Below are 22,103 nucleotides of genomic sequence, written 5' to 3'. Positions count from 1 at the left end.
GCCCTCAAATCGTGTGCAATGTACAGATTAGGGACATAATAGAACATTGTGCTCCTGCCCAAACACACAGCAAGTCCAATACTTCTGAAAACAAAACACCCTGCTTTATTGGGGTCCCATCCACTAAAACTAATACTCCCTCCATGACTATCTATAATGGCAAACTGTAGGAGTTATCAAGTCTTCTTTGTCTACACATCCACACCTAAACTAGAACTAAATGCTTCCACTCAGGTCCCACAACGTTGTGACACAGAAATGTAATACAAGTCTTTCATTGGCAGGATATCAAAAATAGCTGATTCCTTCCCAGCAGTACAGACAGCGTGTCTTCTCCACATGGACTGTATTAAGAAGATTCACCTCAATCACAAAGGAAAATAGCTCAGATGTGGTAATCTCTCAGCATGACTGAAGCAATGTAGATAACAATATTGGTTAAAATCATTACATGAATCTTGACAGATATCAGCTGAATTGCAGTGTTCTAAGCCAACACTTATGGAGGCAAATTAAAAGAGGGGTCTCATCAATTTACCCTCAATTGTAGAGAGTATTTCTATGAAATAAGCCACCGTTAAATGAGAATGTAACAAAACAACAAACAACTGGTTAATTTTATATGATCTCTCTCTCTAACTCAGGATATTCCAAAATGCTTTGCTACTCATTAGCTTTGTTTGATGTGTAGACACTGCAGGAAACACAGCAGGTAATTTGTGCAGAACAAACAACCTCAAACAACATTCAGCAGGAGGTAACACAACAGGCCAAAATATTGTGTGTTGAAGGCCCACTCCAAAGACTCAAGCATCTGATCCAGATTGATAATTGTGTGGGTACCAATGGAATGCTAGATTATGGAATGAAGTATTAAGCCTAAGCCCTGTCTGTCCTCTCTGGGAGATACTAAACTTCTTCTGGCTCTATGTCAAGGGAATCAAGGGCTCCAGAGTTACCTGGACAACATTTAGTCATTCCCCAATATCACAATGTTCTTATTTGACACTTTTATGAAATCATAATTATCAGTGATGAATGCAACTATTTAAGTTTTAGAAAGTCAATTAAATTTTGAAATATTTTGGTACCATTCACCACTGAGGAATGAAATATTTATTAGACAGGATGCATGGATCTATCACAAGAAAAACTTGGGACAGTTGACTCATAAATCGTTCTAGCTTATCTATGTTTCTCTGAGTGCTTCAGGCAAACTACTCAAGTGGAACATTAAACAAATTGAAATGCATTTTCAAACTTTTACCAGAAGAAATGGTGGTTAAGTTTATATCTCCAAGTACAATAGTGTTGCCAATTAAAAATACATTCCAACAAAACCTTTTATGGACCTTGGCTTCACAGTTGAGAGGTGATAAAATTCTATATACGTTCCAAACAATATTTCCTTTCCACTCAGATAGCAGTGAATATGTTTCTGCTCTTAAACATCTGTCACATGTTCCACTGAAGAGGGGAATAAAAGAACAGATTGGCTTAGTTAATAATTGTTTGAGACGTAGTTAGGGAGTGTTTTGTTGCACTAAAACTTAATTCAGTCTTGACCTCCAGAATTTATGCTGTATTGGAAGTTGTTAGTGTCAGCCCAGTTCTCTGCTGATTCACAAAAGTAAATGTAATATACTAAGACAACTTGGGAGTGCTAACAGTGTCAAACATGACACATGAAGTATCACCACACCTCAGGGTTTGCTCCCCATCATCCAAAGCAAGATCATGGGAAGAGTCAATGATATCCTCAGTATAATACACTCACTGGCCACTTCGTTCAGTATACCTGTTTGTAAATAGATTTTTTCTAATCAGCCAATCATGTGGCAGCAACTCAATGCATAAAAGCTTGCATACGTGGTTAAGAGATTCAGTTGTTTTTTTTAGACTAAACACCAGAATGGGTAGAAATGTGACCCTAAGTGACTTTGACTGTTGGTGCCAGATGGGGTGGCTTGAGTTTCTCAGAAACTGCTGATCTCCTGGGTGGCCCACACACAATGGTCTCTAGAGTTTACAAAGAATGGTGCAATAAACAAATAAAAAAACATCCAGTAAGCAGCAGTTCTTTGTTAATGAGCAGGGTCAGAGAAGAATTGCCAAACTGGTTCCAGCTGACAGGAAGGTGACAGAAACTCAGATTAACATGCATTACAATAGTGGTGTGCAAAAGAGCATACCTGAATGCACAACATGTCAAACCTCAAAGTACATGGGTTACAGCAGCAGAAGGCTACAACGTGTTCCATTCCTGTGGCAACTTTATTAGGTATAGGAGGTACCTGATAAAATGGCCACTGAATGTAGATAAAACATGTATCATCGCATTCATTGGGTTGATTGCAGAGGAACTTCTTCAATCAAACTGCTGAAACATCTCTGCAAAAAGCAAGACTCACAATTAGCAAATATATTCAACTGCAGCAATCATGGAGCTTCAAAAGAGATGTGGTCTGTGGAGTCATCATGTAGTTGTGAACAGTTTATATGAATGGGGAGTGTGCAATGTCATTTGGTGGTGGAATTCAAGATGAGATAGGTAACGTAAATGTTTCACAAGGTTCTCAGAGACCCACGATGCAGCTTTCATGCATATTTGAGAAAGCAATTCATAATAACAGGTTCTGGAAAGAAACAGGTATATAAGATCTTCTGACTTGCACCCAGCCTTCGTGAGGTGCCATTACCAGAATCTCATAACATTTACTCTCAGGCTGTTTGAAAACTTGAGGAACTTTAGTTCCCATGGTAAAAATCAATATACTTATCAATTCCAAAGTTACATGAAGTTTGACTTCTGTTTAACTTCCATGGAAAGTTGCTTAGTATGGAAAGAGATGCCCAAAAGGCATTATTATTCCACACGTAGTATCAATAGAATGAATTTCTACAACAAATTTTCAAGCATTGTTCTAGCTGCCTTAAGCTGAAGTTAATTATCACATCATGAGTATTGTCAAAGTAACTTGAAGGGAACAAAAATGCCTATAAAATTATAAATGATTGATTCATAATTTGGTGGTTCATACTCCACTTATAACTGTTTCTTCCTTGCTGTGTCTCAGTTGTTTGCTCCTTTGTGGCTTTAGTCTGTTTATGTGAACACAGCTTGGCAATGAGTCCAGTATTATATGTTCAACGTCCTCGATTTGCCTCCTGGAGTGATAGCATGAAACAGCCGCAGAGTAATGATTACATAATTCCTGTGTAGTCAACTTACCAGCCCAGGTTTTCCATATAGCAAAGGAATGGCATTAAATCACAGTGATCTTGAAAGCACTTACTTGAATCTAACAAAATTTCTTATCAAATTATTAGTGTCCCAGTGGCTATATCTTCACCCAGCTTTATGCTGTTTATTTCATTTATTAGAATGCTATCTTCTTTGTGAGAGTCATTTACCCATGCATGTAGAACCAAAGCATTGGAGGAAGAGAACTAACCTCCATTGAGTTACCTTATTGCGCCAGCTAGACTCTTTTTAATGTCTAAGTGAAACGTGAGAATTGAATTATGGACAAAGTATAAATTGTGGTCTTCAGAAAGGTACCATAAAACCGGAGAGACACAATCAAAATGTTTCCGTAGAAAACTGACAGCTGTGATATGCCTTAACATCAAGTTTACAGGGGAATCAGCTGGAGCTTCCACTCCAATGCCAGAACTCTGCCAGTACCAACATCATTGCGACAAAAGATGGCAGTCATTTTAAGTGTGAAATACATTTGATGCAATTCATTTAATGGCAATATTTTTAGCCAATGTAGATTCTTATCACAATGATTGTAGGACACACTTCCAAGTGAATGAATTATTGTTGAGTATTACTGTTCCACTCCACAGCTACTTGAATTAATTTGCAAATCTTTAAAGAGTCTCCAAAAACTAAATTGGTAACTTTAGCCACAAGGATACTAACTTCTTCAAAAATTTCGATTGTTCTTTTTGTCCTGGTTTATCAAACATTGCTTCCATCTAAGGAGGAGGAGGCGAAAGAGATCCAATAAAAGGCTGATCCTTGTGTATTCAGAGCTCAATGTCTACTTGCTACATTGCCAAGATAAAAACAATGTAAAATTACCATTTTAAAATAGTCACAAATTAATCCGTGGAATATCCACAAAGGTATCAATCCATAAATATGCATTCTGTTAATCCTCGAGTTCCCCCTGCCCGTTGCCTGAGTGAGTGCCCCTACGGGGAGATTTTCCAGTGGCAGTAGAATAACTGGAGGACACTGAGTGCAGGAAATTACAGCAATCTTGGAGAATGACTACAATAGGCTTCCTTTGGAGTGATCCTTTTGTCATAAGTGATTAACAACTTTTTTTTACCATAGCACACAAATTGGATAATTCTACAACCTGCTTATTCCTGAGGTAAGTTTAATACAGGCATAGCCAGAGTAAGTGTCTCCACAAAATATATGTTAGATTCCTTTCTCCCAAAATTTACCATTGCGTTTATACTTCTCTAGCCCTGGTGCAGAAATTCTACCCAATAGGTTGACAATTCCTTTCCTTCCACAGATGCCATTAAACCCAACGAGTTCCTCCAGCAGATTGTTTGTTGCTCTTGATTCCAGCATCTGCAATCTCTTGTGTCTCCATGCCTCAAAAATAATTTGTCAAGTCTGTGCTGTTCTGAGAGCAAAAAGCAAAATTGCCCAAGGAGCTCAGCAGGTCAGAAAGATTGACAGTCGATGTTTCAGCATACACAAAATACTGGATCATCTCAGCAGGTCAGGCAACATCTATGGAAAGGAGTAAATAGTCAATGAACACACACAAAATGCTGGAGGAACTGAGTCCTGCTGAAGGGTTTTGGCCCGAAACGTTGACTGTACATTTTTCCATAGATGCTGCCTGACCTGTTGAGTTCCTCCAGCATTTTGTGTGTGTTGCTTGATTTCCAGCATCTGCAGATCTTCTCTTGTTTGTGAAACAGTCAATGACTATTTCTTTGAATTCCAGCTCCTGCAGATTTTCTCGTGGGTTGAGAATTCAAGTCACGACCCTTCTTCTGGACTGACTGAAAGTTGAATGCAAATTTCTTTTCTCTTCCTTAAGACCAGGTGACTGTTATAACAACACTCCACACAGACATAACATTTTAACAAATCAGAGTGAAAAGAACAAGATCAGCGAATTCCCACATGACAAAGTAAAACCGCACAACAAAAATGCAAATAAGGTCCTTAGTATCCAGTCAGTGGTACAACTTCCTACATCATCAAAATCATGACTGAACTTCAATTCTCTTTCTATCCCTCACTCACTCACCCAAATTGTCAGAAAATACTGATTGTTCAAACAATCCATAAAACTAATGTGACACATGTAACTCAATATAAAAATCTTTTGAATTTATACCCTCAGGAATTGAAGCCCATCCATCTTCCTCAGTGGAGAAACAACTAAATTGCAAGAACATTAAGATCAAAGTGAAAATTCTTATGAACAGTCAGCCAAAAAAGTTACACGATTTTTGAAAGGTAATATTTATTGCCATTAAAAAGATCAAATGTGATTAATGTAGCCAGACAGGGCAAATATTGGATTTTTAAAAAGTTTTGAATGAGAGACAATTCAAGGCTGTCCAGGTTGATGAAAGTCAGGGGACCCTGTATAAATAGTTCAGGGAAATTGGTTTTGTTAGGATTGACTTGCTGCATGAGAAGTGCACAGGGAGCAAGATCTATCACCATAGTACTGGTCTGCTGAAGAATTCCAGACCTTTCCATTTTTTATTTCAGATTTCTAGCATCCACAGTAGTTTGCTTTGGTATATCCAATCCTTTCTAGGCTGTCGGCCAGGAAAATGGACGAAGCAGCAGCTCTGACTGACTTCAACTGGTTCCAGAATGACAGTACTTGAGAGGAATTTAGAGGTGTGGACTCTAACTTATTTTCTAATCTAGTGACCATAGAAATAGTAGCAGCGTTCACCCGAGGCCTTGCAAGCAAGAGGAGGATGTAGCAAAGGACTGATACCCTCCATGAGTCAGTTTCAAGCTTCCTGGCAAAGGGTCAAAATTGTCTTCTGAGTCAAAAGAGCTGGAAACCTGCTAAAAAAGGACTTGGCTCACTGTACTGTGCTCAAACCAGAGGTTAATGTAAGCAGGCTCAGCCTGGCGCTGTGTGCCAGTAAGAAGCAGATGACATAATGTCAGTGATCTGCTCATAAAGGGAAGACATTTATTTTCACTCCTGGTAAACCTTCCCATCTGGATACGAACAAGGGAGCAGTGCGGCCACTGGGAGATACTGCTTTCTCTGGCAGACAGAGTGTAGGTGTTCAGCGAAACGGTCTCACAGTCTGCGTTGGGTCTCACCAATATATAAAAGGCCACAACGGGAGCACCGGACGCAGTATATCACACCAGCCGACTCACAGGTGAAGTGTCGCCTCATCTGGAAGGACTGTCTGAGGCTCTGAATGGTGGTGAGGGAGGAAGTGTAAGGGCAGGTGTAGCACTTGTTCCCCTTACAAGGATAAGTGCCAGGAGGGAGATCGGTGGGAAGGGATGGGGTGTATGAATGAACAAGGGAGTTGCGTAGGGAGTGATCCCTGCGGAAAGCAGAAAGGGGTGGGGAGGGAAAGATGTGCTTGGTGGTGGTGTCCCATTGGAGGTGGCGGAAGTTACGGAGAATTATACATCGGACCCGGAGGCTGATGGGGTGGGGTGATGAAGGGTCTCGGCCCGAAACATCGACAGTGTTTCTCCCTATAGATGCTGCCTGGCCTGCTGCGTTCCACCAGCATTTTGTGTACGTTGCTTGAATTTCCAGCATCTGCAGATTTCCTCATGTTTGAGTTCTTCCAGCACATTATTTGTTGCTCCAAACAATGTTCTCAGGTCAAACCTTTCTATTAGGTATAGGCATTGCAGAAAGGTACTGCCCTATGATACATGGTTCCCAAGCTGTGACAGAGTTCAGTGTTCAGAGGCTGCATATCACAGGAAACAAAGCTGCTGAGTACAGAGCACCTCAAGTGTTGCCCACAATTCACAAGGGTGAAGACACGTGGCAATCAGATTACTGGAAGAGGTTTATTAACGTGCGTTTGGTGCAAGATTATAGGATGACAGGAAGAACTGTGAAACTCTGAAAAAACGTGAGCTCTGTGGTTATCACTGTTTCTTTCCTCTCCAGAGGAAACTCAATCCAGCAAGGGGCAATGCATGGCACAACATTCTCTCACACGGACCACTGCAAGTATCGATTACTGCTACATTTGACAGAGATGATTGTACTGAGTGCTAGGATATCAGGTGTTGAGGAATGTTAAAGATGTGAATAAGGAATGTGAGTTTCCCACCAGAACCATCAGCCATGCTGTTTATAAGTCATGAGAGAGGGGGGGGGGCAGAAAGAGAGAGAGGGGGCAGAGAGAGGGTGAGAAGGGGGCAGAGAGACAGTGAGAGGGGTTGCAGAGAGAGAGTGAGAGGAGGCAGAGAGAGAGTGAGAGGGCAGAGAGAGAGTGAGAGGGCAGAGAGAGAGAGTGAGGGGGGAGCAGAGAGACAGTGAAAGGGGTCAGAGAGAGAGGGGGCAAAGAGTGAGAGGGGGCAGAGATACAGTGAGAGGAGAGTAGAGAGAAAGTGAGAGGGCAGAGAGAGAGAAAGAGACAGAGAGGTGAGTGGAATATGTCCCATGCAATTAATATTGCATTCTGATTTGGTCACCCTGTTATAGGAAGAAAATAATGAAACTGGAAAGAATACAAAATTGATTTATAAGAATATTGATAGAAATCATGGTATAGGGAGAGGTTTTACAGACTGAGCTGTTACTCCTTGGGGCATAGGAGTCTGAGGAGTGACATCAGACCTCATATGAAGCCGTGAGGGGTATAGATATGGTGAGCTGGCTTTTCTCCAGGACTGGGAAATCAAAAAGCAGTTCTACTTCAGACCAAATTAACATGGAAAGATTAAGTAAAGAGTTTCACAAGCAAAAAATTTGATCTAGGAGGACAAACTGTAAATGCTACATAGCAGAAAGATAAAAAAACAGAATGCTGGAAAAACACAATTAGTTGTCTGGGATATAAAAGGGAAGAGACAGATTCTTATTCAAAATGGATACCTTTTTTTGATAGAACTGTTATTTAGTCCACAGGATGGTTGGCTATTGCAAATTTTGCTCCATTGGTCAGAATTGACTATCGATGTTGCACACTAACTCTCTACACATATGCAAACCAGGACAGCGTGATATGGAGAGCAAACTGTTGCCCATGCAGCGGGCTCCCCGTGCACACAGCTGGTGGATCCAATGGACCAGCAGAGACCAATACAGTTTGGTAGCACTGGGGTCGCAAGAGTAGCCCAACAGCATTGAGCTTAATGTCGAACTACCTTAAAGACTCCAGCTCTGGATTTTTGCCAGAGGATTACTCCCAAAGCCTTCTCCATGATTGTGCATAGCTACAAGGCAGAATATGTTTAAGATAAGAGTTTTCTTTCTACTAGGTGAGCTGCCAGCCACGGCTGATGAGCCCCATCTGCCTGGAGGAACGGTTTCTAAGGCATCCACCTTTGCCCCTTCTTCTGCCCTTCAAAATGGTTCTGCCAGGATTAAGGTCAGGAGCTGGACTTGGTTTTCAGAGGCTATTTAAGACACATGCTATTGGGAGCATTTAATAACCAATTTTACTACTTGCTCAAAGGGTGTGTCAGATAAACACAATAGTAAACTAGTCTGGAATGCAACCCAGGATGGAGCAATAGCATAAGTCAATCATTTGAGGTGAAATTCTGCAGAGACTTCAGGGGGAATAATATTGATAGAAAGTTGGTGAAGCCTTGACAAAAACATCTGTAAAATTGCCCATGAGAATCCAAAGTTTTGTTTACCATGTGTTTCGTCCATTTATCTAAGGAATGGAAGAAACATTTCTTTCATAAACACCCTTCTTCTGTCTCCTTGAAATACTGAAACACTCAGTAAGACAAGGAACAATTTGCACAATAAAATCATCAAGCTGTTCTCATTCTGCCTGTACATTCTAACAGTTGAATTGATTAAGTCTCCTTCAGTTTAATTAAATCAACTTTCCTTTGCAATATTGATTTGCATACCTTGGTGGGACAGAGGGAACTGCTGAATATACAATCTTAGTATTTGAAATATTCATCCAACTTGGTGCCAGAGGCTTAGGTGCAGATTTTGTTAGCCATCCAGGAGTTTTTCTTGACACAGTAGGTTGACACTTTAAATCCCAGAAGGGGCTGTACTAGATCTTGTATTTGGGAAATGAACCCGGCCAGCTGGTCAGAACTTCAGTGGGGAGCATTTTGAGAATAGTGATCACTATCTTTCTTACACAGTGAGTGATGCATGGCTTAAACGTGCTGCCAGGGGAAGCGGTGGAATCAGATTTGCTAACAACATTTAAGAGAGAGGCACATGCGCAAGGAGGGAATGAAGGGATATAGACCATGAGCAGGAAAATGGGATTAGTTTGGTCAAGTACTGATATTGTGAGCTGAATGGCCTTTTTCCCTTGCTGTACTGCTGTTTGTTCTATGTAATAGCTATCTCTTCTTGTGTGAAGCCAGCAATTCTGGAAAATCCCATAATATACAGTACATAATATGCTGTACATGCCCTATAGTGTGGAGATTTCATCGCTGCACACTGTACACTGGCCAACCTGTCTAACTAAAGACAGGCCTGGAGTCTGAGGTGGAGCAGCCAGCAGACACTGGGCCTGGAGATTCCAGGTGCAAGACAAAGGATAGCAGGAGGGAAAAGAGCAGGAGGATGAGGGATGCTTCAGGGAATGGAACATCACCAACCAGTGGAGTAGTGAGAGAGAAGTACTGACTGAATGGGCAGTAAAGGATTCACTGGCTTCACCTAGGGACTCTACAAAGTATTTGGCCAAAATGGCTCTTAATATCCTTACATCTGACACTGATCATTACAGGCTAATGAACAAATCCCTGAACCATATATGTCAATGTCCTGGGACCAAACATCTGGAATGTCAGTATAATATATGCTTTCCTTGGATCAGTTCACCACTGTAGATGTACACGTTATACCCCTGATCCATTTTGAATGGTTTCACAATTAATAGCCATTCATTAGCTTTGGAGCCACAGTACCTGAGGGTAATGCACATAATAATGGCATTCAAAAGTAGGACAATGCATTGAGGGTAGCATTTCAAGCCAATGAAATCCAAAGTCATCTGGCAATGGGAAATAATATGTGATTCTAGCTGATATTCATGTTGAGCCATTAGGATAATTGAGGATATTAAGTTACACAATGGGAACAACTGATAGAGTATCAGGGACAGGATTAGTCAGCCTCTATCAACTGGATCTGGTCAACATGGTGTCATGCTTACCTGTTTAAGCCTCATGAACAGTCTCTCACATAATTCTAAACTGTTCAATCTAATGCATGTTGTCTGACCAGCTTCATTTTCCTGTGGTTTTTTTCTGTCCAGCTCACTGCCTACCACACTCCCATGATCAGTGACCTGCAACTATAAAAGTAAAGCTAACGTAACAATTTCTGAAGTTTTAATAGTTATCATGCAATCCTACTTATCCAAAATTAGTTTATTTGTTTATTGTTTATAATAGGAAGATTTTGGAAATACATACCTTGTCAACACACATCTGCAACAGAAGTTGCAAAGCAATGGTTATAGAACTAAATCATCTTTAAGTCATCACCACCTAAATACAAGACAATCATGATTTATATTGTCAAATACGGTGGCATGCAAAAGTTTAGGCACCCCGGTCAAAATTTCTGTTACTGTGAATAGCTAAGTGAGTAAAAGGCCAAAAGTTAAATGACATATTTCTTTAATATTTTAAACAAGATTACTTCTTTATCTCCATCTTTTACAGTTTCAAAATAACAAAAAAGGAAAAGGGCCCAAAGCAAAAGTTTGGGCACCCTGCATGGTCAGTACTTAGTAACACCCCCTTTGGCAAGTATCACAACTTGTAAACAATAGACAATAGACAGTAGGTGCAGGAGTAGGCCATTTGGTCCTTCTAGCCAGCACCGCCATTCACTGTGAGCATGGCTGATCATACACAATCAGCTTCCCGTTCCTGCCCTCTCCCCATATCCCCTGACCCCGCTATCTATAAGAGCTCTATCTAACTCTCTCTTGAATGCATCCAGAGACTTGGCCTCCACTGCCTTCTGGGCAGAGCATTCCACATATCCACCACTCTCTGGGTGAAAAAGTTTTTCCGCATCTCTGTTCTAAATGGCCTACCCCTTATTCTTAAACTGAGTCCTCTAGTTCTGGACTCACCCATCAGCGGGAACATGCTTCCTGCCTCCATGTGTCCAATCCCTTAATAATCTTATATGTTTCAATCAGATCCCCTCTCATCCTTCTTTTCGCTTTCTGTAGCCAGCTAAGAGTCTTTCAATTCTTGTTTGGGGGATTTTCACCCATTCTTCCTTGCAAAAGGCTTCAAGTTCTGTGAGATTTTTGGGCTGTCTTGCATGTACTGCTCTTTTGAGCTTTATCCACATATTTTCGATGATGTTTAGTTCAGGAGATTGTGAGGGCCATGGAAAACCTTCAGCTTGCATCTCTTGAGGTAGCCCATTGTGGATTTTGAGGTGTGTTTAGGATCATTATCCTGTTGCAAAAGTCATCCAATTTTCATCTTCAGTTTTTTTACAGATGGTGTGATGTTTGCTAAATCTTCCTGAAGGTCTTTTGCAGTCAAACGGGGGTTTTGATTTGCCTTTCTAGCAATCCTATGAGCAATTCTCTCGGAAAGTTTTCTTGGTCTTCCAGACCTCAACTTGACCTCCACCATTCCTGTTAACTGCCATTCCTTAATTACATTACGAACTGAGGAAACAGCTACCTGAAAATGTTTTGCTATCTTCTTATAGCCTTCTCCTGCTTTGTGGGCATCATTTATTTTAATTTTCAGAGTGCTAGGCAGCTGCTTAGAGGAGCCCGTGGCTGTTGATTGTTGGGACAAGGTTTGAGGAGTCAGGGTATTTATAAAGCTTTGAAATGTGCATCACCTGGCCTTTCCTAATGATAACTGTGAACAAGCCATAGCTCTAACAAGCTAATTGAGGTCTGAGACCTTGGTAAAAGTTATCTGAGAGCTCAAATCTCTTGGGGTGCCCAAACTGATGCATGGTGCTCCTTTCCTTTTTTTCCACTCTAAAACTGTATGAAACAATAATAATACACTAATCTTGCTTAAAATGTTGAAAAGAATGTTTCATCTTTAACTTTATGACTTTTGGAGATAAGTTCATCTTCTACTCACTTAACTATTAACAGTAAAAGAAATTTTGACCAGGGGTGCCCAAACTTTTGCATGCCACTGTAGATTATAAAGTTGCTGTATTTAATCTATTAACTAATTTAAAGGATATTTAAGAATCATGTTGAGTCTAGCAATATACTGATATCAAGTATTAACTATGAAATCTCACCAAGCAGAGAACACTTATCAACCAGCATCACTGAAATTATGACAAGCTGCACCTTTATTTTGAAAATATGTAGAATGCAAGTGTGTATCATTCTCAATTAAAATCTGTGTTCTGCAGCATTAGTCACTTTAATACATATTGTTCTAGGCAATTAAGTAGAGGTTTTGTTACCTTTTACTGACACATTGATGGTGTTCTAAGGCACAATGAAATGTTTATCTAAAATCGGTTGCTCTTTTAATGACAGTTGCTCAGACACTTTATTGCACTGCATCCCAATCAAAACATCTTAGGTAAATAGTGGAACTCTTTTTTTATTCATAGCGTGAAGAGCTTCTGAAAAAAATCCTCTGAGAAGTAATCTTGATACAATTGTAGAGCCCCTTACAGTGACAAGAACAGGATTTTTAGTGGTGCTATTTACTCAGGAATTTAATTACATTGGACATTGGGGGAAGAATTGCTCTGAGAAACTGTGTCTTAATTACAATCAGCGGTACATCTGAATTATTATGAAAGCTACTGGCAGGTTGTTAGATGTAACGAAGACTAAAGGATGCAAGTATAGTTAATCTGAATAAGAACAGATGGCAGCATCTAATATGAAATACCCTTCCCTTGTACCTTTGGAAAGCTGCCTAACCAGGTTATCCTGGCGGAACTGCAGACAGTTGCTGATGAGTTCCTACTAAGTCTCAATATGGTTTCAGATCCATAAACTCTCTGCAAATAGAATATTTTCTTTGAGATAGCTACTGAAAAATGTCATAAACCAGGAATTTATCATAAACAGCAAAGAATTTGATTTTGTCAGAAAAAAAATTGATTTTTTCAGATGTGAATAATCCAGAGTGCGCATCTTCGTGCCTGAGTATTATCAGATCCTTCTTCTTCTTAAGTACAGTGCAATGTAGATATAGGAATCACGTTCTGAAGCATTAAAAGTCATGAATAGGTCATGAATAGTATAGGTCTGTATACCAGTTTGGATGTGGACAGAACCAGCAATCTTGTGTAGTGGTTAGTTTTGTCAGAACAGTTCAATAGTTCAATATTTCCATTTAATATCAGAGGAATGTATACAATATACATCCTGAAATTCTTATTCTTTGCAGGCATCCATGAAAGCAGAAGGGTGCCCCAAAGAAAGAGTAACAGTAAAAACCAGAAGCCCCCCACTCCCTCCTTCCACGCACAAGCAGCAGCAAGGTAACCCTCCCCCTCCCCCTCCCCAATACGTGTTTTCCAGTACATGCATTTGACAGAACATGACAGTCCTGATGAAGGATCTCAGCCCAAAACATTAGCTGCTATTTCCCTCCATAGATGCTGCCTGGCTTGCTGAGTTCCTCCAGCATAGTGTGTGTGTTGCTTTGGATTTCCAGATTTTGCCTAAACTCTTGTGATTGTGACAGAATTTTAGTTGTGCAACTAATTTTTTAAATATCTTTAAAAAGACATTATTTAATAAATATTAAGATAATGTTCTGGTCCTTTTCTGGGTTGACTCCCAAGTTATAGCGCATAAACTATATTTTTCATTGCTTGGAGTGGAGTACATAGGCCAACAGTTTAACTGTCTCTGGGACAACACTGTTCCTTGTGTTTACATACACAACCAGATTACCACCAATATATCCTAACCTTTTCGCAATTCATCTGTTCTTTGGGACATCTGTAATGTTTACGTTTGTTGCAAGCTAGTGTGAGTCATACTGTTGTCTGCAAGAGCCTTAATCAACTTCTGGGAAAGATAATCAAATTTACTGGGGACCAGTTTCATTTCAGCAGAGAGCCATCTATTACAATGGGAGCAAAACAGGAAGGTGATTATTTTCCAAATCCTGTCTGCTGCTGGAACAGCAGTGCACTGGCCCAGTGATGGTCTAGAAAGGGACCACTGCTGTGAGCATGTGTCACCCAGTTCAGTTGTACATGTGGCTGCACCATGGAATATGGAGCAGTCACAGGAAGGGTTATGAAAATTGGGTTTATTACCTACACTGGTTGAATTGGTTGGCCAAGAAATGAGCAACTAACGCTTTATTTTATATCACCACATGCCCTATACAACATTACCTTTATCCTATCTCTTAAATTATGAAACTTTTGCCAAATTGCCTCCAACTCTGCAAACTTTGTTTGCTGGAGTCAAGATGTTTGGCGCATCTTACTCTGTGCTTTGCTGAGAAGGCTGCTTGTTCATTGTGGAATTTTGATTTGAGCATGACAGCACAGCCTGGCAGCCATTTTGTGGAAGTTTTCCCATCTGCATGCTTTGCACCGTCACAAAGAATCTCAGATAATTTAAAAATTGTTGAAGGAACGCAATTATTATTCCTCTGTTTGAATTTTTTAGCATGTAAATTGAGGAACAGCAAGGTATGATGGTTGTCCAATTAAGAGTTCTATGCAAACTCCTTACCAATTTCCCCAGCCCTAACTATTTTTTTCACTTGATTATAAAGAAATAATTAAAATAAGTTTAAAAACTACTTTTCCCAAATAGTGAAGATTATCCCAGATGATATGTTCCATATCCATGTTTCATTCATTTATAAGAACATAATCAAAATATTTTATCAAAAATTGCTGAATTTGTTAGTGAGTAGGTTGACAATAAACAATCATTGGAAGCTAACTTGATCACTTTTATAATTGTCATTTTCTTTCAGTGTATTCAACAACATGCCTTGGGGATATATTTGATTCCTTCTCTAGGTTTACATTTTGATTCTGTACGTCTACAATGATAACCACATTTACACAGTGCAACATAATGTAGTGCATATTGCTGGATTAATTTTCAATGACATTGGGATATACTTAGAATTCCATTGGTTTTCTAGAGAGTAAATATTTGGTAGAAGACATTTTTCTTTCAAAATGTAGCAAATTGCACTATTTTAATCCACCATTTGAAGGAAAATATTCTGTGACATCCATCGAACATTCAGTCATCCAAAATTATTTGCTATCATGCTGGCCTGGTTTTCAGTATCAAAATGCATCCACGTTCTGTGCATTTTCAAAGATTAGCTCTTTGAAAAATTACACCATGCAAGAATGAATCTTGTCTACAATCGCTAACTGTAAAGTATATATTCAATATCATATTATGGTAGTATAATACCACATGAATGAAATATCAATAGGAATTGTGATCTTCTTTGACATATAAATTATGTAGCCATCAATCACACTACAGTGTATCATGCTGTCATGCAGAACCCATTTCCATTTTTTAAATGTAATTCTGCAGAAGATATTTTGTTATTACTTTTAGCAGTTAATGTTGTGGCCAATACATTCAAATAATGAGTCCATCATGTTTTATCACCATAATCAGAAACTATTACTTTCACCCAAATAAAGAGTCAAGATTTAGACTTTATTTTCAGAAATCTGCAGGATGAAAATTATTGCCCAGCAGAAACAGATTCACATTAGTTTTAAACGAGCTTTAATTAAACATCCTCAAGAATGTGAGCATGGGCTACAGCTCTACTCACTCTAAACCCAGACTGTGGGGCTAGGCACAGCTCAAATGCTGTTTATAAATTTGCCAGTGACACAACTACTGTTGACAGAATTTCAAATGGTGATGAGGAGGTGTACACAAGTGAGATAGTTCAGCAGGTTGAGTGGTGTCATAGCAATAACCTTGCAAGAAATAGATTGCGGCCTTCAGGAAGGAAAAGTCGAGGGAACACACACCAGTCCTCATCGAGGGATCAGCATTGGAATGGATGAGCAGTTTCAAGTTCCTGGATGTCAACATCTCTGAAGATCTATCCTGGGCCCAACAAATTAATGCAATTACAAAGAAGGCACAACAGCAGCTATATTTCACAGTGTTTGAGGAAACTTGTTGTGTCACCAAAGACTCTTGCAAATTTCTACAGATGTACCGTTCGAACTGGTTGCATCACCATCTGGTGTGGAGGAGCCACTGTACAGGATCAGAAAATGCTGCAGAAAGTTGTAAGTTTAGTCATTTCTATGTGGGCACTAGCCTCCCCAGTATCAAGGACTTCTTCAAAAGGGCAATGCCTCTGAAAGGTGGCATCCATCATTAAGGAACCCCATCACCCAGAATACGCCCTCTTCTCACAGAGGATGTACCGGAGCCTGAAGACACACACTCAACTTTTTAGGAACACCTTCTTCCTCACTGCCATTATTTTTCTGACTGGACAATGAATCCATGTACACTACCTCATTACTTGGTTTTCTTGCTCTCTTTTTCGCACTACATATTTAATTAATTAATATATATATATATATATTTCTCTGACACTTTAAGGATTCTGTAAAAATATCCTCATTGAAATGTGGCATTTAGTCCGGCCGTGATTCAATGCTCAGACCAGAGCTACAATTGCATTGCTGGTAGAAACCCAGCCGAGGTTTTGTGTGTCAGGATTTTTTCTGGTATTTTCATTGCTTTCCATTCATTTTTGAGCAAGGCTGTCAATTCCAAGGGAACTAAATATTCTTCATTTTCTTTTGATGCAGCTATCATGAAGAGGAAGAACAGAGCTTCATCGGCACCTCATGGGGTCAACTACTGCACATGTCACCATGGGTGTTCTCAGTGTCAGGTTGGAGACGCACCATGACCAAAAGTGTAAAAAGGCTTCCACTGTCACATCATGTGACCATGGGCAGAGGTCAGTGTTTGGCATCCTAGCAACTGTCAAGATGCTGTCACTCTACTATGTCACTTGAGTATCTGAGCTACTGTGGTGTACCAAAGGACAGCTGCTAACTGACAAGTGATATCTGCTAACAATATGGCTCTTGACTCTGTTACTCAACACACACCCAAGGATAACATTCATACAATGAATGCCGTGCCTTCACATGAAAAGTAATAGAGCTGATCATTTGTAATTACTCTTCTGCATGGACTGTTTGGAGGAGCACCAGGTCTTGTGATTGGCAATTTCCTTCTGTGCATTGCATAACCTCTCTGTCATGAGCATTCAGTCCTTGCAATGAAGAGAGTGGAAAAACTGTGGAACAGAAAGCGTAAGAGCTGGAAGAAAAGCGGAATACAAGAAGCTGCTAAGTAGCTTCTCTCTGCGAGTGTTGTTTGAAGCCATTTCCTCAGTGTTGAAGGCTCCAGTTGCCCAATCATAATCAATATATATTCTGTACTCCCTCTGTTGCTGTCCATCCCAAAGTAAAAGTAAGTATGAGTAAAAAAAAATCAACATCCTGAATTGAATGTATAAACCAAGGAATTAACCAATCACTCATGTGTGTGCCTTCCAAGTACAATGGTCTGTCGGAAGATTCCTATGTGCAAAGTGATCTGCACCAGCTGGGATACTTAGGCTGAGAAATGCAGAGAAGTGTGAAGTGTTGCACTTTGGGAGGACAGAATAGGGAAGCACTCACACAGTGAGGTTTGGGTTAGAAGTTCTGAGATTTGTGGTAGAACATGGGGACCTGCGAAAACAGATCCATAATTCCTTGAAAGTGGCATCGTAGATAAGTAGGATCACAAATAGAGCTTTTGCCACTTTTGCCTTCATAAGTCAGGATACTGAGTACAGAATTCAGGTTGTTATGTCAAAGTGTATGAGATCTCATTGGGCCAAATTTAAAGCATTGTGTACAGTTTTGGTCACCTACCAACAGGAAACATATTAATTAGCTTGAAAGAATGCAGAGAAAATTTACAAGGATGTTGCTGGGATTTGAGGATCTGAGTTACAGAGATGGATTGAATAGGTTAGGGCTTTATTTCCTGAAGCATAGGAGAATCAGGGGATATCTTTTAGAGGTATACAAAATTATCAGGGGTATATTCAGGGTGAATGCATGTAGGCCTTTTCCCCTCAGGTCAGGTAGGAGCAGAACTAGAGGTCATAGGTTTAGGGTGAAAGACAAATTACTTAAAGGCAATCTGAGGGAGGAGCTACCTCACTCAAAAGGTGATTGAAGTGTGGAATGAGCTGCCAGCAGAGGTGCTAGATGTGGGTTCAGTAGTAACATTTAAGAGAAGTTTTGATGGATACATGGATGACAGAGGTATGGAGGGCTATAGTCCAAGGTATAAATAGATGGGACTAGGGAAAAAATAAACAAGGTCAGCACAGACTAGACGTACTGAAGAGTCTGCCTCCATACTGTAATGCTCTGTGACTTGATGGCTCTATTCCAGTGACTGAAATGTGGTTTGTAGACTTTGACTGCAGTAAATTCAACACAGGTAACTTTAGAAAGACCACTTTACCATGAACAGAACCACTCTGAGCTAGCCACCTAGTGGGCAATGACAGGGCTACTATTGGAGGAGGGGAAAGCAGATCTAAAATGCAGTCATCTTGAGTGGCTAATTAGTGCCCTACAGTCCCACCATCAGTCTCTCCCCTCACATGTCGTCAATTGGCATAGCCATTGACAATTTCTGGAATCCGTCCAACCGGAGAGTTCTTCAGTGTGGTCTTCGATGTATGGACTCATATGCGGTCTTGATGATTGTTGGTCATCAAGCCGGGTGATTTATTACTCACTGGTTCTACTGTTGTGTTATTCATTGAGTTTTGCATACATTCTGCCTCAGTAATTGTGATTGTTATGTTTTGTAACTCCAAAACATTAAAATACAGCTCAATTGACTCAGTATACAATATCAAGTAATCTCTTGTGCAGATCAAATGTATCTATCTGGTCATTTCTGCTTTATTTATAATTATTATCACCTGGTACTCACCATTTATGAACCTGGTAATTTGTTCATATTCTGCCTTTTTTTCTAACTTGACCATGTCTTCCCTTCCAAAGAACACATGCTGTTTTAACTCCGAGGTCTTGCTGTGCTTCTCTTGTAGCTTGAAGGTCTTGCTGCTCTTTTTTAAACTTAAATGTCTCACTGCACTTCAACAGGTAGGTAGTCACCTCAGGTTCATTTAAAACTTTCTCTTTACCACTGCTATGCTTTCTAACTCCAAAACATAAAAACTAATTGAAAGGAAACACGAAGCTGGGAATGCTTGTTTTGTTTTCGTTTTTACTTTTAAGCAAGACATGCACATATGATGTGGTGGCATGGTAACATATGCCATTCACGTACTTTTACATAATGAATTATTTAAATGAAGAATGCTTAATCAAACAGTTTATTTACAATATTACTCAAATATTAAATACACAACAGCGATCACTGTTTCCTCCAGATACCTAAGCTAATTCAGTCCCTCCTGTTTACCAGCAATAGACTGTTGCCTCTGGTTGTACCATTTATTCCTGTAACAGAGAAGGAAATCTTTTCATAAACCTGGTGCATATGTTTGTTTGATGCATCTCTTGACTAGTAAATGTGATGATATTGTCAGGATCAGATATTTGATATGAATACTGACCTGAGCTACGTTACAGAAGTTCTTGCCACAGCGGATTGAGGTCCTTAGGGCTCAACCTTTGATGCTGATATCAACCTAGAGAGCATCTGCGGAAACAAACTCATATTAAAGTTCAAAATTTAAAGTAAATTTATTATCAGATTACATATATGTCACCATGTACTACCCTGGGATTTATTTTCTTACAGGTATTCACAGTAAATACAAAGAAATACAATAGAATCACTGAAGAACTGCACACAAGATGGACAAATGACCAATGTGCAAAAGACAACAAATCGTGCAAATACAAAAAAGGGAAAAAACAGAATAACAATAATAAATAAATAATGAGTATGGAGAACATGAGTTGTAGAATCCTTGGAAAGCGTGTCCATAGATTCTGGAATCAGTTCGGAGTTGAAGTGAACTGGCTCGAGAGCAGAGTGGTTGAAGTGCAATAACTGTAACTGAATCTGGTGATGTAGGGTCCATGGCTTCTGCACCTCTTTCCTGATGGTAGCAGCAGGAAGAGAGCATGGCCTGGATAGTGGGCATCTTTGATGACAGATGCTACTATCTTGTGGTAGTGATTCTTGTAGATGTGGCCAATGGTGGGGAGGGCTTTGCTGTGATGCCTGGAAAAAGCAATGCTATCTGTGAAAATAACATCTGAGCAGCAGGTAGCAAATGAACTGCCATAGCAAAAGCCCCAGCCACTGGTCAAATGTACTTGGTGAGCCTTGCACCCATTCCCTTTAAAAATACATATTTGCTCTTTCGGTTACTTCATTCTGGAACAGTGTTTTTCTTTCCTTTGGGCAGGGATTTAAGCAGAGATAATTCCTGGTTTACTCAAAAGCCAGCAACTGAAGTAAACAGAGATTTAATTAACGGTTGTAAGGAAATGTTTGTCCACTTTTTCACAGTTAATTTTACCTTTTTTATGAAGGCCTTCAATTCCTTTAGTAAAAAGGAAAACAATGAAATTAAACTTTGAACTTTAAACAAAGCATTATCATAATCAACCAGGTATATGAATTTTATGAAATTAACAAAGCAGAACATTTACTTGAGAAAGTCTTCAGATGATTAGTTTTTAATCGTCATTAATAAGCACGGTTAAACATTAATTCAAATCAAACTACAAGCAAATAAGAATAACCTACTCTAGCTAATAAATTAAATAAATAAAACCAAAAACCTTATTCTTCACCATTTCATTTCTTCTTGTTCTTCAATCACTATGCAATGCTTAGCATGTTTAGACACCCTTTGATTATGTACAAATAGTAACTATTGTATAATTTGAATAAACAGTGTCATTTGTTAGGGATTTCATTCAGATCTAATTGATCAACAGTGACAACATGCAGAAGATCCAAAACCATAATCTCGACAGATGTGCAAAACACCATTAGTATTCATATTTAATCATTAACAGGGCTCTATATTAGCCCTGCACTAACAGAGTATCACAAAGATAAGATTTTGGAAAATATCTTCCTTTTAGCCAAAAGGTCACAGTCTGATCTGCATATCCAAGCAGAAGGCCAGAAACACACATTTCAGACATGAAACAAATGCCATTAATCAAATTCCTACAGCAGAAAATGCATGCATAAAACCCACACACTTACTGCCATGACAACAGCTTCAGAGACAGTATCATATGTCAAGTTGCATGACTAGAGATGAAGTCCATTGTTTGTTCATTGACAGTTCTCTTGAAGTCAATATGGCTTCTTTTATATCTCAGCACAAATGCTTTTAAGCATCTCATACAAATGAAGCTAAATGATTTGTTCAGGTACCTAGAGACTCTTAATGCATTAGTAACCGTTAGCTAAACGGATGCATAAATGTTGTTTATGTAGACTCTGCACTGTAAAGGGAGAGTAATAATTATTTACAAGAAATATTGATTGACAGACTTTCAAATTCATTTTTGCAGTGCTACTTATTCATAAAATAAATAATGGATGGTCTGCATATAAAATGTTACCAAACCTAGCCTATTAGTGTTGTGAAAAATAACCTATTCAGGGCTAACATGCAGGAGTAATTTTCAGCTCTCATTCAATTCACAATGATTGTAGGGTAATCGAAGTAGTAGTATTTCCGAGTTTACAAATATTAAACTATCCAGTACAAGAGTAAGATAAACATGTCATGTCATTTTAGAGGTAGAGCATTAATATTTGAAAAAATACTGTTATTTGCAGTTGGAGTTTCAGGGTGACGTTACATTACAGCTAACAATTGGAATTGAATAGGA

This window comes from Hypanus sabinus, chromosome 17 (assembly GCF_030144855.1).
Source record: "Hypanus sabinus isolate sHypSab1 chromosome 17, sHypSab1.hap1, whole genome shotgun sequence".
NCBI lineage: Eukaryota > Metazoa > Chordata > Chondrichthyes > Myliobatiformes > Dasyatidae > Hypanus > Hypanus sabinus.
This window is presented reverse-complemented; position numbering follows the sequence as displayed.